Source organism: Hakea prostrata, chromosome 7 (genome assembly GCF_041222555.1).
Source record: "Hakea prostrata isolate BN-2017 chromosome 7, UWA_Hpros_2, whole genome shotgun sequence".
In the NCBI taxonomy this organism is placed as follows: Eukaryota; Viridiplantae; Streptophyta; class Magnoliopsida; order Proteales; family Proteaceae; genus Hakea; species Hakea prostrata.
The window spans coordinates 11,862,220-11,875,986 of NC_142606.1; positions in this window are offsets into that span (position 1 = coordinate 11,862,220).

Below are 13,767 nucleotides of genomic sequence, written 5' to 3' on the forward strand. Positions count from 1 at the left end.
TGTCAAGAAAAGTAAGTGAGAAACTCTTCTTTCCTCTCTCCATCACGTGCCATCCATTTACGCTACGCATCTCCAAAAACCCAAGAAGAAGATTCTTTGGACCACAATCAAAATCTATAAGACTATAACTAAACTTATTTTATATAATTATATCTCAACTTGAAAATTTAATGATAATTATTTAAAAGAGTTTAAGATAATTTAAAAGAGCTGGTTCAGAGCTCTTTACGCGTTTAACGACATTCTTCTTTATGTTGGTCGTTGAAGCCTAAAAAGACAAAGTGCCACACTCATGTATGAATCAAAGCCATTGTCAATTTTTGGTATATGAGCGAAAATAAGATTTGTTATAAGTGTTTTTAGGCGTCCAATTAAATTAGGATGAAACTCTTAACTATTTTAAGTAAAAAATATTTGAAATTGTTCATTTTATACTTTTTAAAATATTACAAGCTACTCACAATTACTTTTCTATTAACTTTAAAAGTAAAATGACTATTTTACCAGTAGGGTAAAAAAAAAAAAAAAAAAAATTATTTTATCAAACTTTACTTAATTTTTTCAAGTTTATAAACAAGAAAAATGTGAAGAAACAAATAAATCAGGCACATTGGGTGAATATAGGCGTAAGGTTGTTGGAAACTGTTAGAGAGAAGTTAACTACTGTGTACAGAAACGTTGTAGTAGTTGGAAGTGTAGTGGTGAACTTTGTGTATGAGAAAGTTGCAGGAACTGGAAGTGTAGGGGTGTCAAAGATTCTTGGAATAGGGACAGAAAGACTAAGTTTCTATAGTTTCATAGGACTTGGATGTGTAAATGCCAATTGGAGATGGGAATAACCTAGAGTTGAAACTTTCATTTTACCATTTCCCTTGGACTCTGCTATTTCATGACAGATCGATTTACGTTCCTTCACCTTCAAGGTCAGGTACTCATGCGTTACTGAGTGTTTATTGGTTCTCGAATAAAAAAATAATACAAAAACCAACAATTTGAAGATCTTATACAAGAAAAATAAATATGATTGAGTTGTTAATTTGGTGGTCGTTTCTTGATAGAGGAACAACCCAGAGGTGAAATCCATTTCTTGTCTCACAAACTTGGGCGAAGGACCAAAATACTCCTTAAGTTAACCAAAAGAGTTTTTTTCTAGGTTGAATTTGCTTCAGTGTTATACAGTACTGTGCAGCCTATGGTTTAGATTTAAACTTATGATCGAGAAAAAATCTCGATCACTTGTGAACCGAAAATCAAATCTTCATCATCTCCTATTGTGAGGAAGAAAGCATATGCATATGATCAGCATTTTGTGATTTAAAATAACAAGATTATGAATTAATAAATTAATGTAACTCCATTGAACTCTGTACACGTGTTTATGTGATGAATTTTCAATATTTCATTAAAAAAATAAAAATAAAACGTAAAAACAGGAACACGGCATTGATGTTAATAAAAGCATCAAGCAGAGAAGAAAGTGAATTGCTATTCATGTAGCGGCAGCGTATGTATGGGGTTGAGGTTACTGTGTTCACATTGCAAATTTGAGAACTTTTAGAGTTTTTTAAATTTTTTTTTTTTTTATTACATTCTTAATATTTCATCAAAAATTCTAATAAATGATGAGTAAAATGATTATATTACCTTCATTTCCATAGCAAATCATATTTTTATTTTTATCTTTAAATCACAAGATTCGGATAAATCCAAACCCGATTTGGTTCCCACTCATCCATGGAAACCAAATCCATGATTTGAAAGGGAAGGCGAAGAGGGGCAGATGGATCCTGGAACCAAATCGGGTTCGGATTTACCTGGATGGTAAAAATAAAGATATGATTTTAACCTTTAAATTTGTATAATCTACGTGGCAGACTCTCAATCCTCCCGGGAGAGAAGCTGATCCCAGAGGGTTTTGTCGGGGCGGCGCGGTTCCCCCCCAGCCCCTGAGCCCCGTTCCCCTTTGCGCGAGAGGGGGGGTATTGAAGACTCATTGCCTAACCGGCACCTACGGAGGCGCCCTCCCCCCCGGCGCCACCAACGGGCTTGAGTTATGATTAAAGTGTATCACTTAGACGAGAACTAAAGTGTTCAAATTAGAATTCTTTTGTAAATCAAAATTATCAAATACAAACCTTCCACAAAACGTTACTGAAGTGTGGTTAGTGGACAGAAAGGGGGTTGCATTCCAAAGGCAAACAGTAGAATCTTAAATAAAACTACCCTAACACGCACTCTCTGAATGCTTAAGCAATCCATGGCAATGAAAGAAACCCCCCGGAAAAAAAAAGGGGGGGTGCTGAGAAGGATTCGGAATAAATCTATTTGGTTGCCGGCGATAAGGGTATCAAGAACAGGGGTTAAGGCTAGGGCTACGTTTCAAAACAAAGAATCTCGTTTTTTCGTCACTGGGCATCATTTTGTGAAATTTACTCTTTCATGGAGTTTTTATGAAAATAAATAGTCTTTTCTAGAGTATGTAATTGCAATTATCAAACTTTTAAAACCCAGTAAGACAAAAAAATAAAATTTCATTCTATCAAAGCCATCAGATTTTTCATGCAACACGTGCAGTCACATGACGCCTGCGCGGAGGATATCCGCGCAGGCGCCAACAAGGGCTTGAGTTATGATTAAAGTGTATCACTTAGACGAGAACTAAAGTGTTCAAATTATAATTCTTTTGTAAATCAAAATTATAAATACAAACCTTCCCCAAAACGTTAGAAGTGTGGTTAGTGGAAGAAATTCATTCCAACTGAAACAGAGTTTTTTTTTTTTTTTTTTTTGGGGGGGGGGGTCCTGGGGCGGGCGGGCGTTTCCCCCCCCCCTTCCCTCTTTTGGGTTTTTTTTTTTTATTTTTTTGGGGGGGGGGGGGGGGGCCGCGGGCCTTCCCCCCTTTTCTTTCCTCCGAAAGTGTTTGTGTTTTGCCAATTGAACCACCCTTTGAAGTTCAAACTGAAACAGAAGTTCCTACATTAAGGGACCTTGCTTCTCTCCTATGCCCAGTGGATCGGAATCTTGGTAGTTGAGATTTCATCTCGGCCACCAAGATCTGATCCAACGGTGCGCTGGACAATGCCAAGGACAAAAGCAATTTCATACAATTAAAGTCTCTCCACAAGACATTGGTTATAAGTGGTTCTGTTCGACCAAAAGGAGGGCTCAATAAGGACTCAATATCTGGTGGGTTGCACTGTGGCTAGGGCCAAAAATTGCAAGTGTACATTGTATATGATAAGATCAATGATTCTTTCAGAAACAGTGTTACTTGTAGTCTTTGATCTTTTACAGAGACTAGGAGTTCTATCTACGCCAGGAATGTTTTCAAAAACCGATAGTAGGATTATAATTTGTCCAAGAATCCTGTTCAAATTAGAATTAGGAGTCACTGGATAGCTTTCGAACCATAAATTGCAGTCTCTATTTTAATTGCTTTGTTGAGTTGTAGCATAACTAGGAGTAAGGGTTTTTGCTTTATAAATATTACTAGGCTCATCGTCATCTCCACTCACACTGCTCTGTTAACTCTTGGAACTGCTCTCTCTCTCTCTCTCTCTGTTTTATAACCATGATGCTAGGAACAAGCATTGCCATTGAAGAAGGAACTTCCGTCGTCGCTCTCGCATTAAGGATGTCACACTCAAGGAACAATTCGCACTCTGCTGGTGAAACCAAAGCAACCTTTCATATTACCATGGAACGTGAAACTGTTGTACAATCAAACCCGAATGATGCAGGAATTTCAACTACTCTTGAGCAAAATTTTACTCGGTTGCCTGACAAAGAATTCAACGTTGATTTCTTTACCCTGCTTGACCCAGAAATCAGTCCATCCGAATTCCATACTCTGTTCATGGATTTAGAAATCCCTCCATCTAGCATTGAGGGACTGAAACGAGAGATTGCCTTGAGTGCTTACAAAGAGATCATGGAGATTCCCAGCAAAGAGTGTGAGGATGGTTATACAGGCACCTTTGATTTCTTTGTAGCTCTTATTGTCCTACTACCTGGCGAAGAAGAAGAAGAAGAAGAAGAGTTCGATGCCCTGATGACGAATGATTTTGAGGATGAAGGTTTTGGACGGAAACCAACTTCAAGATCTGCAATAGATGCTTTAGAGATAAAGAAATTTGATGGTGGTGACTCCTCTTCTCCAGAGATTTGTATGATTTGTATGAATGAGTATGTGGCAGGAGTCAACATTACACACTTGCCTTGTACTCATTTATTCCATGGTGAATGTATTATAAAATGGTTAGAGAACAAGAATATATGTCCATTGTGTCGCTTTGAAATGCCTGTAGAAGTTTAAATTCTTCGTTTAGTTGAAAATTACATATTCATTGTGACTATTCTTTTTATTTTTTAATTTTTTTTTATCTCTTTAACCATTGGAAATCTAGCTGGATTGTATGATAATGTTTCTATTCTTTTTCCAAGTTTTATCACTTTTCCCATTACTTTCTATATCTATTTTTTTTTTGTTTCTAGAACTTGAAATTCTATATAAATATGAAAAGGACAAATTATATATAGATCCCATTAGAGTACCCAAGAATAAACAAGCACAGAATAAAACATCACATTAAGCCTCTCTCTTTCGATTTCAACTATTAACGATGATGATGATGTAGCCTTCGAAGTTTTAAACTTCAAGGGCTTCTCTGTGAATGTGAAGAATGTTAACGGCAGTACACAAAAGGGAAATCTGGTCTGCTGGTTTGCTTGTTTGGTGACGATGATATCAAATCCCCAACATCCCGCAGAGATATCAACAACTGCTTCTCTTTCTACTCCTGCGATTCTCGAGGTAGTGAAAGGCAAGTCCCTTGTTCTTGACAATTCCTTCTGTCGCTGTTAATCCTCAGCTTTTCAAGCACAACACGGAGCTTATTTATCTATTTCTGCAAACATGTTCTTCTAGCACAAAACTTTCTGTTTCCAATCACTAGTTCCTGTTAGACGCGCAATTACAAAGAGATTCAAACTTACAATTGAATGGAGGGATCGGATGCGATCATCTAGGCAGAAAGTTCGATCTTCCCAGAACTCCTTAGAGGCCTGCAACTCTTCCATTACCTCTCTGACTTGACCCATTATCTTTTGACCACTGCTCCGTCTTTGCCCTCATCTCAATTCCTATTCTTGATTCTCTGAGAACCCTAATTTTTAGAACTTGGGCATTTCAGCTCCTAGGTTGATGGGGATCATCGTCGAAGAATCAAGTCCTCCGCGGCGTCTTCTTCTTCTCTACTTCCGTTTTTCTCTTTTTCTGTTCTTGTTGATCCTTGATTTTACAAGAATCACGATCCAACAATTCTACGGTTCCATGGTTAAGTGGTTTGTGTACGTTCAACTCGGGTTCATCACGGTTCACCTCACTTTATATAATTTACGTTTATTTTTTTATTTATTTGGCCCACTTAAATTGGGCACAAAATCTTGTTTGTCCACTTAAGTCTATATTGGTTACACTTCATGTTGTCCGTCATAGCCAACATAGCTAACATAGTAAACCATTCCTGTAGTGCTGGGGATTTAAAATTTCCAAAAGATGATCTGGGATCATTCAATAAGACCTTAACAAAAACTAGTGTTATATGTAGCTGCCAAGCAAAATAAGGTGTCTTCAATTGGTTCAGCACTGCCTCTTGGTTACACCAAATTTCCAGCATAGTAATTTGGTGTTTCTTCGCATATTCTTGTCCAATCATAATTGCTTTAAGTAGTGCTTCCATTTCTCCACCATTAGCTATTTGTCCAGTGTCCAAGTAGCAGAGACACCCTTCCAAAACTATCCCCACGTACCACCTTGCTTTGTTTAATAGTTCATGATGTACCCCTGCATACAGCATAGTGGTTAGTTGGATTGTTGCATAGCTATTAAAAACAACATTATTGTCACATCATCTACTAAGTACACTTTCATATGTGGATTTGGTGTTATATTCCATATTCACAAGTGGCATGGGATCCAATTGTAAATTATTAGCCCATCAAGCTATTATTATGCAGAACCCTATGTGGATTAGGTTGTTCATTTGAAAAACATATTTTGTTCCATTCCATCCATATAAAATAACATGTTATAATGAAAAAGGAAAGAGTCCACCGTTTTGTTTGTTTTGATACTGGCATATTTAATATAGCTTATCCGCACTAGTCAAGGATTGATTCCTGAGTAATAAACTCTATTCGCAACCCTAGCGTTCCAGCAGCCCATATTCGTTTCGTCCATTCGTAGGAGAAGAATAAATGCCAGATCGTTTCATCTTCCTTTTGGCAGAGTACACACCCCATATCGTTCTCCGCTCAAAGTCCCAATACTCTTTTGATTGGTATACCTGCATTTACCAAACACCAGAAAAAAACTTTTAATCTTGGATGTAATGAGAGCTTCCAAAAGAAATTCCACCACCTTTTCTTCTCAGTATCAACATGTTGTTTTTGTTGATTCCTCATAAATTCTCCTGTTAGCTTGGTTGAAAATTCACCAGAGCTTGATAGTAATGAAACCCATCTATCATCTTCATGAGTTTGTGAGAGATTGGGCAGTTGTGATCACCAAATTGGAGTTGTTTAGCCCTTGCAGGCACTCCCTGTTGTACATGACAATATTGACGACGTCAGCTACTGTAGCTTTTGATAACCAACAATCCATACCCGGGTTCTCTTTTGCTATTGTTGGGCAATTCTTTCTCCATGAGTCAAACTAAAAAGATGTTTGATTTCCATTTTTGACTTCTTTGGTTATTATCTTTTCAAGAATATGAAACACACTGCACAAACTTTTCTAGGTCCACGATCCACGTTTTCGCTTGACCTTTGCGTCAAATATCGATGTATGGGGAAAATATTTATCTTGAAGTACCTTGACCCATAACGAATCAGGTTCACTGATAAGTCTCCATCCTTGTTTTAAAAGAAAAGCCGTGTTGATTTCTTCCATACTTTGGAATCCAAGACCACCATGACTCTTTGTCTTGCAGCAAGTTCGCCAAGGATTAGAGTTAACTGTTTGGCTTTCTTTGGATGTCCTTGCCAGAATCTTTGACAAAGTGAATCTATTTGTTTGTATATTGATTTGGGAAACCGAAAACATTGCATTTTGTACTACGCTATCGGTTGGAGGGCCGATTTTATAAGAATTTTCCTTCTTGCAAAAGAGAGATTAGCCGCTTTCCAACTAGCAAGTCGATTTCTTACGTTGGTTAACATGCCTTGTAGATTTTTTGATGTTGCTCTTATTGTTAAAGTGAAATATGATCTGACCTAAATGTCCTTATTCCACTCAAATTACTATATTGCCCTTAGTTTCAAGTTCCCTCCCAATGTCTCTCCTCACACTAGGAGCACTCTCTCGCGATCCACTATTCATAGGTCTTCCTCCTTTGCCTCCGGCTTCTAGACTTCGTCGCCACCAACCATTGCTAGGAAGAAAATTGATTTCTTGGGTGGATACGTATCCTTCCCCATCTACCACATGCTTTATTGGGTACCTTGTCATCGATTACATTCAACCAATTTCTTGTATCAAGTACCACATGACACAAAGTCTCTGGTGAATCCCTTATCCTCTAAGTGAAAGTAGAGTTTCAAGTCTCCCAAAGCCGATACATGCGTGGACCTATATTGGGGCCATCAGTTTTTAGGTAAGGATCACTTTTTCCATTTCTTTGCATTTTTTATTTGTTTATAGGCCTTGAAATCATATATAAATATGAAAATGACAAATTACATATAGACCCCCTGGATTTTGAATCAATTATATCTACTACTCTTGGGTAAAAAACAATTACAAATCCCCCTGCTATTAATTCTTGGGGTTAAATGATGATGTCATGAATTAACAAGTATATTGAATATCCATTCTACCATTCTTTTTCTAAAAATTGAAAGATTTCATAAACAGCAAATAGAAACATTTTTTTTTAATGGAGAAGTATTTTGTTGTTGAAAATCAAGTTACAATTTTCTTTGTTTAATATGTTTTTGGGGCCTGTTTGGGTAAATGAATCCAGAGATTTCAAATCTTTGGATTCATGAATACGAGATATATACTCGTTTGATTGTGATATTTCATAGATTCTAAAGATTCATCTTTTTATACCAAAAACGTGAATATGTAGATTTATGAGTATGAGTCCCACTATAAAAGCGCTAAATATTTGCGCATTTACAAAAATCATGTCAACTAAACAAAATTTCACGATGAATCCACAAATTTCATTCCATAGATTAAGATTAACCAAATAGTTAATTTTATGAATTATGACTCCATAGATTTGAAATCTCTAGACTCATGTAACCAAATAGGCCTTTAGGGTTTCTTAGTTTCCACAAGCCAAAAACCTACAAAATCTGCTTTTATTATCTCAAATTCGTGCTTTTAAAAACAAAACATAAAGAAAAAGGAAAGAAAAAGAAAAAAAAAAAAAAAATGTAAATCCAAAGATAGACAGAGTTTGCCTTCTGCTATGTAGATTTCTAGTCTCAAGTCTTTAAGTTGCCAATACTCAGATAAAACCTTAATTTCACCTTACTCGAATACAAATTTCCAACCAAGAACATTGACAAAGAGAAAGATGAATTTACAACAACAACATCCCAAATCCCAAATCCCACTAGAACTTCTCAACCCTTAAATAGTTGCCATCTTTGGTGGGTTTTACGACACCTAGTTTAATCTTTTCATAAGAAAACTCTGCAAGGTGCACAGGAACTCTACTAGAACTACTGGGGATTTTTTCTTTCTTTGTGCGACTAGAGACTGGAAGGTAAAGACAGTAGGCAATTTCTAGTGAGGGAGGGGTTGGGGTGGTTTTTGGCAAACGCAGTAGGCAATTTCTAGTGAGGTGTAGGTTTCTTCTTTCACCCACCTAAGGGTTGAGTATGAGAAGGTTTAAATGGAGGTAGTTATATCATTTGACTCTAATAAGTGTAATATGATCATTTTACTCATGACATGGAATGTTAGAAGTGTGCAAATTGTAATTTTGAGAGTATGCAATCTATAATTTAGGACATCAAAATGTGCAACCCAGAGTTTAAGCTCCACTAAATCTTGCAATCTGTAGAAAACTCTACATTTTACATTATTAAATCGAACATTATACTCTACTGATGTTTTTCCACCACACAATAATCGTGGAGTCCATCTATGATTTATTTTATTAATATGCATGAGTGAGCTCACACTATTGTACGACATAAAGCATTAGGGGAGCATAATGGGGTTTCTATCTATTAAAATTGCACGAAAATGCCTCTGACAAATCAAGTGCCCAGAACCAGGTGCTACGAAGGGTAACCTGCAACGATCCATGAGGGGTTAATAACAGAGGACCAAGGTGCAAAGCTGAAGGGTGCAATAACATCAGTTAGTACCAGCTCTTGTGATCAGAGATCAATTAACTGCTGCTGTTCAGCTACCTGAGCAACCCAGAAATGAAGAGTTGAGAGTAAAACAGAGGGATCAGGTTTAGATGGGTTGTGAAACAACATTCTTCCGCATGTTCCAAACATCATAACAGGTTAAAAAAATATATATAACGTTGAAGATCCAATTCAAGGAGTTCCTGTTCCAGCCAACGTAATTGCAAATTTGTACATAAGAATCTAAAACACAAGGTGGGTTAATATTACTCCATTTAGAAAATGCTCCAACAGATAGCCCTGAGTGGATCAGTCTCCATAAGAGTATGTTACACATAGGTAAACTCGTGAGTTCCCAAAAAATTTTCCATCAGTAGATTTGGTTGAGCAATGTCCATCAAGGGAGGTGATAAATCTCCATTGATGAGCCGTTGCAGAGATGGGCATAGAAGTAATCTTACCTGCAAATTGTGTTGGTATTGCTACTGAAATCATCTCCCTGTTCAGCTATCACCAGAAATAAAATCAGAAACAAGACTATGCATATTGGCCTTGTAAATTTCTTGAGGGATTGATCCACGGATCATGCCAGAAAATATCATTCTCCCATGATACATCAACCAATCAGGGACTTAAAAATGGGATTAAATGGAAGAAGATTAAGAGAAGAACAATCAGCTCAGATAAAGAAAGGCCCCTAATTGCAGGAGTTGTAATTAGCTCTCGGAAAAACATTGTGCTGAACTCCCAGTGAATCATGAGCATAAGATTATCATCCTTCACCACCAGCTGAGAGGAAATCTTTCCTGCTGACGATGACTAAGAAACTCAAGAAGCAGGACCCTATAGCTCTAAAAGCGCCCAACAAGAATAACGTTGTTGAAGATGACTGTGTTCTTGATCTTCTCTTCTGCACCAAAGATTGACATCCCCTTGAATTGCGGAATCAGCAAGATTTTTATGTGATATAAGGCTTAAGCACTGAGATTCCTCCATGTAATAGAACCGTCTTCAAAATTCAAAATTCAAATTCAAATTCAAATCCAAATCCATAGCAACTAACTTTGTCATCAACTGATCAACTGATCTTTGCTCAATGAGGATTGAGAGTTTGCTACGTGGGTTATACCAGTCCAAGGGCTAAAATCATATTTTGATTTTTACCCAAAATCTGAGATACCAAGATCCGGATAAATCCAAATCCGATCTTGTTCCCACTCACCCGTGGAAACCAAATCTATGATTTGAACGAGGAGGAAGACGAAGAAGGGCAGATGGGATCCTGAGAACCAAATCGGGTTCTCTAGGAGCTCCTTGGTGGGTTGCACACTTGCACCGTGGCTAGGGCCAAAATTGTGCATGATCAGATCTATGATTCTTTCAGAAACAGTGTTACTTGTAGTCTTTGGTCTTTTACAGAGACTAGGAGTTCTAAGTACGCCAGGAATGTTTTCAAAAACCGATAGTAGGATTATAATTTGTCTAAGAATCCTGTTCAAATTAGAATTAGGAGTCAGTGGATAGCTTGCGAACCATAAATTGCAATCTCTATTTTAATTGGTTTGTTGAGTTGTAGCATAACTAGGAGTAAGGGTTTCTGCTTTATAAATATTACTGGGCTCATCGTCATCTCCACTCACACTGCTCTGTTAACTCTTGGAACTGCTCTCTCTCTCTCTCTCTCTCTGTGTTTTATAACCATGATGCTAGGAGCAAGCATTGCCATTGAAGAAGGAACAATCATTGCCATTGGAGAAGGAACTTCCGTCGTCGCTCTCGCATTAAGGATGTCACACTCAAGGAACAATTCGCACTCTGCTGGTGAAACCAAAGCAACCTTTCATTTTACCATAGAACGTGAAACTGTTGTACAATTAAACCTGAATTATGAAAGAATTTCAACTTCTATTCAGCGATGTTTTACTCGGTTGGCTGACAAAGACTTGAACGTTGAGTTCTGTACCCTGCTTGACCCAGAAACCAGTCCATTCGAATTCCATACTCTGTTAATGGATTTAGAAATCCCTCCATCTAACATTGAGGGACTGAAACGAGAAATTGCCTTTAGTGCTTACGAAGAGATCATGGAGATTCCCAGCAAAGAGTGTGAGGATGGTTATACAGGAACCTTTGATTTCTCTGTAGCTATTCTTATCCTTCAGCACTCTAGACATCCTGGCGAAGAAGAAGAAGAAGAAGAAGAAGAGTTCGAGGCCCTGATGACGAATGATTTTGAGGATGAAGGTTTTGGACGGAAACCAACTGCAAGATCTTCAATAGATGCTTTAGAGATAAAGAAATTTGGTGGTGGTGACTTCTCTTCTCCAGAGATTTGTATAATCTGTATGAATGAGTATGCGGCAGGAGTCAACATTACACACTTGCCTTGTACTCATTTATTCCATGGTGAATGTATTATAAATTGGTTGGAGAACAAGAATACATGTCCATTGTGTCGCTTTGAAATGCCTTTAGAAGTTTAAATTCTTCTTTTAGTTGAAGATTACATATTCACTGTGACTATTTTTTTATTATTTATATTTATTTTTTTATCTCTTTAACCATTGGGAATCTAGCTGGATTATATGATAATGTTTCTATTCCTTTTCCAAGTTTTATCACTTTTCCCATTACTTTCTATATCTATTTTTTTTTGTTTCTAGAACTTTAAAGGTAATGATGATGTAGCCTTCTAAATTTTAACCTTCAAGGGCTTCCCTGTGAATGTGAAGACTGTTAACGGCAGTACACAAAAGGGGAATCTGGTCTGCTGGTCTGCTTGTTTGGTGACGATGAAATCAAATCCCCAACATCCCGCAGAGATATCAACAACCGCTTCTCCTTCTACTCCTGCAATTCTCAAGGTAGTGAAAGGCAAGACCCTTGTTCTTGACAGTTCCTTCTGTTGTTGTTAAGTCCTCAGCCTTTCAAGCACAACACGGAGCTTATTTATCTATTTCTGCAAACATCTTCTCCTAGCACAAAACTTTCTGTTTCCACTCATGCCCTAAAAAACATAAACTGTGATAAGCATTTCAAATTAAAATTCACCGGTCACTTGTTCATGTTAGACGCGCAAGTACAAATAGATCATCGAGGCGGAAAGTTCGATCTTCCCAGAACTCCCCGGAGGCCTACAACTCTTCCATTTCCTCTGTGACCTGACCCATTATCTCTTAACCACTGCTCCGTCTCCTGCCCTCATCTCAATTCCCATTCTTGATTCTCTGAGAACCCTAATTTTTAGAACTTGGGCATTTCAGCTTCTAGGTTGATTCTTCCCCACTTTGAAAATGACTCAGTGATCGAGATTAGCCCGGTACAGAAGAGGAGGCCAAAAAGAAGAAGCTGGTGATAAACCAGAAAATTTTGAGAAAAGGGAGATCGTTCAGTTGGAATAGCTAACCAAAGTCGGCGCATTTGTGGAGATCATCGTTGACGAATTGAGTCCTCCGCGGCGTCGTCTTCTTCTTCTCTACTTTTGTTTTTCTCTTTTTTCTGTTCTGTTGATCCTTGATTTTACAAGAATCACCATACAACAATTCTACGGTTGTATGGTTAAGTGGTCGTGTACGTTCAACTCAGTTTCATCATGGTTCACCTCAATTTATATGATTTATGTTTATTTGTTGGGTTTTCTCTTTTTCTTTTTTTTTTCCCCTTCATTTGGCCACTTAGATTGGGCACAAAATCTTGTTTGCCCACTTAACTTTCTAACCGTTATTTTTAAATTGAGAAGTGATCTGACCTAAATGTCCTTATCCCACTCAAATTACTATATTACCCATAGTTTCAAGTTTCCTCCCAACTTCTCTCATTAACTTCTTCTCGCGATCCACTGTTCACACCAGGAACACTCTCTCGCGATCTACTATTCGCAGGTCTTCCTCCTCCGCCTCCGGCTTCTAGACTCCCAATGCCGATACATGTGTGGACCTATATTCGGGCCAGGGCGATATTGAATAAAAATATTCTTACAGTTTCTAGGTAAGGATCACTTTTTCCATTTCTTTGCATTTTTTATTTGTTTCTAGGCCTTGAAATCGTATATGAATATGAAAAGCGCAAATTACATATAGACCCCCTGGATTTTGAATCAATTATATCTACTATTCCTGGGAAAAAAACAATTACAAATCCCCCTGCTATTAAGAGTTGGGGTTAAATGATGCCATGAATTAACAAATATATTGAACGTCCATTTTACCATTCCTTTTTTTTTTTTTTTTTTTTTTTTAATTGAAAGATTTCATAAATATAAAATAGAAATTTCTATGTCTTCCAAATTACTTTCTATGCCTAACCAGTTGTCCTTTCAGAAATAAGTGTTCCCTCCATCTCCAATTTTTATTTTGCAAAGCTCTTTCATTCTATTTTCAACTCTGCAGA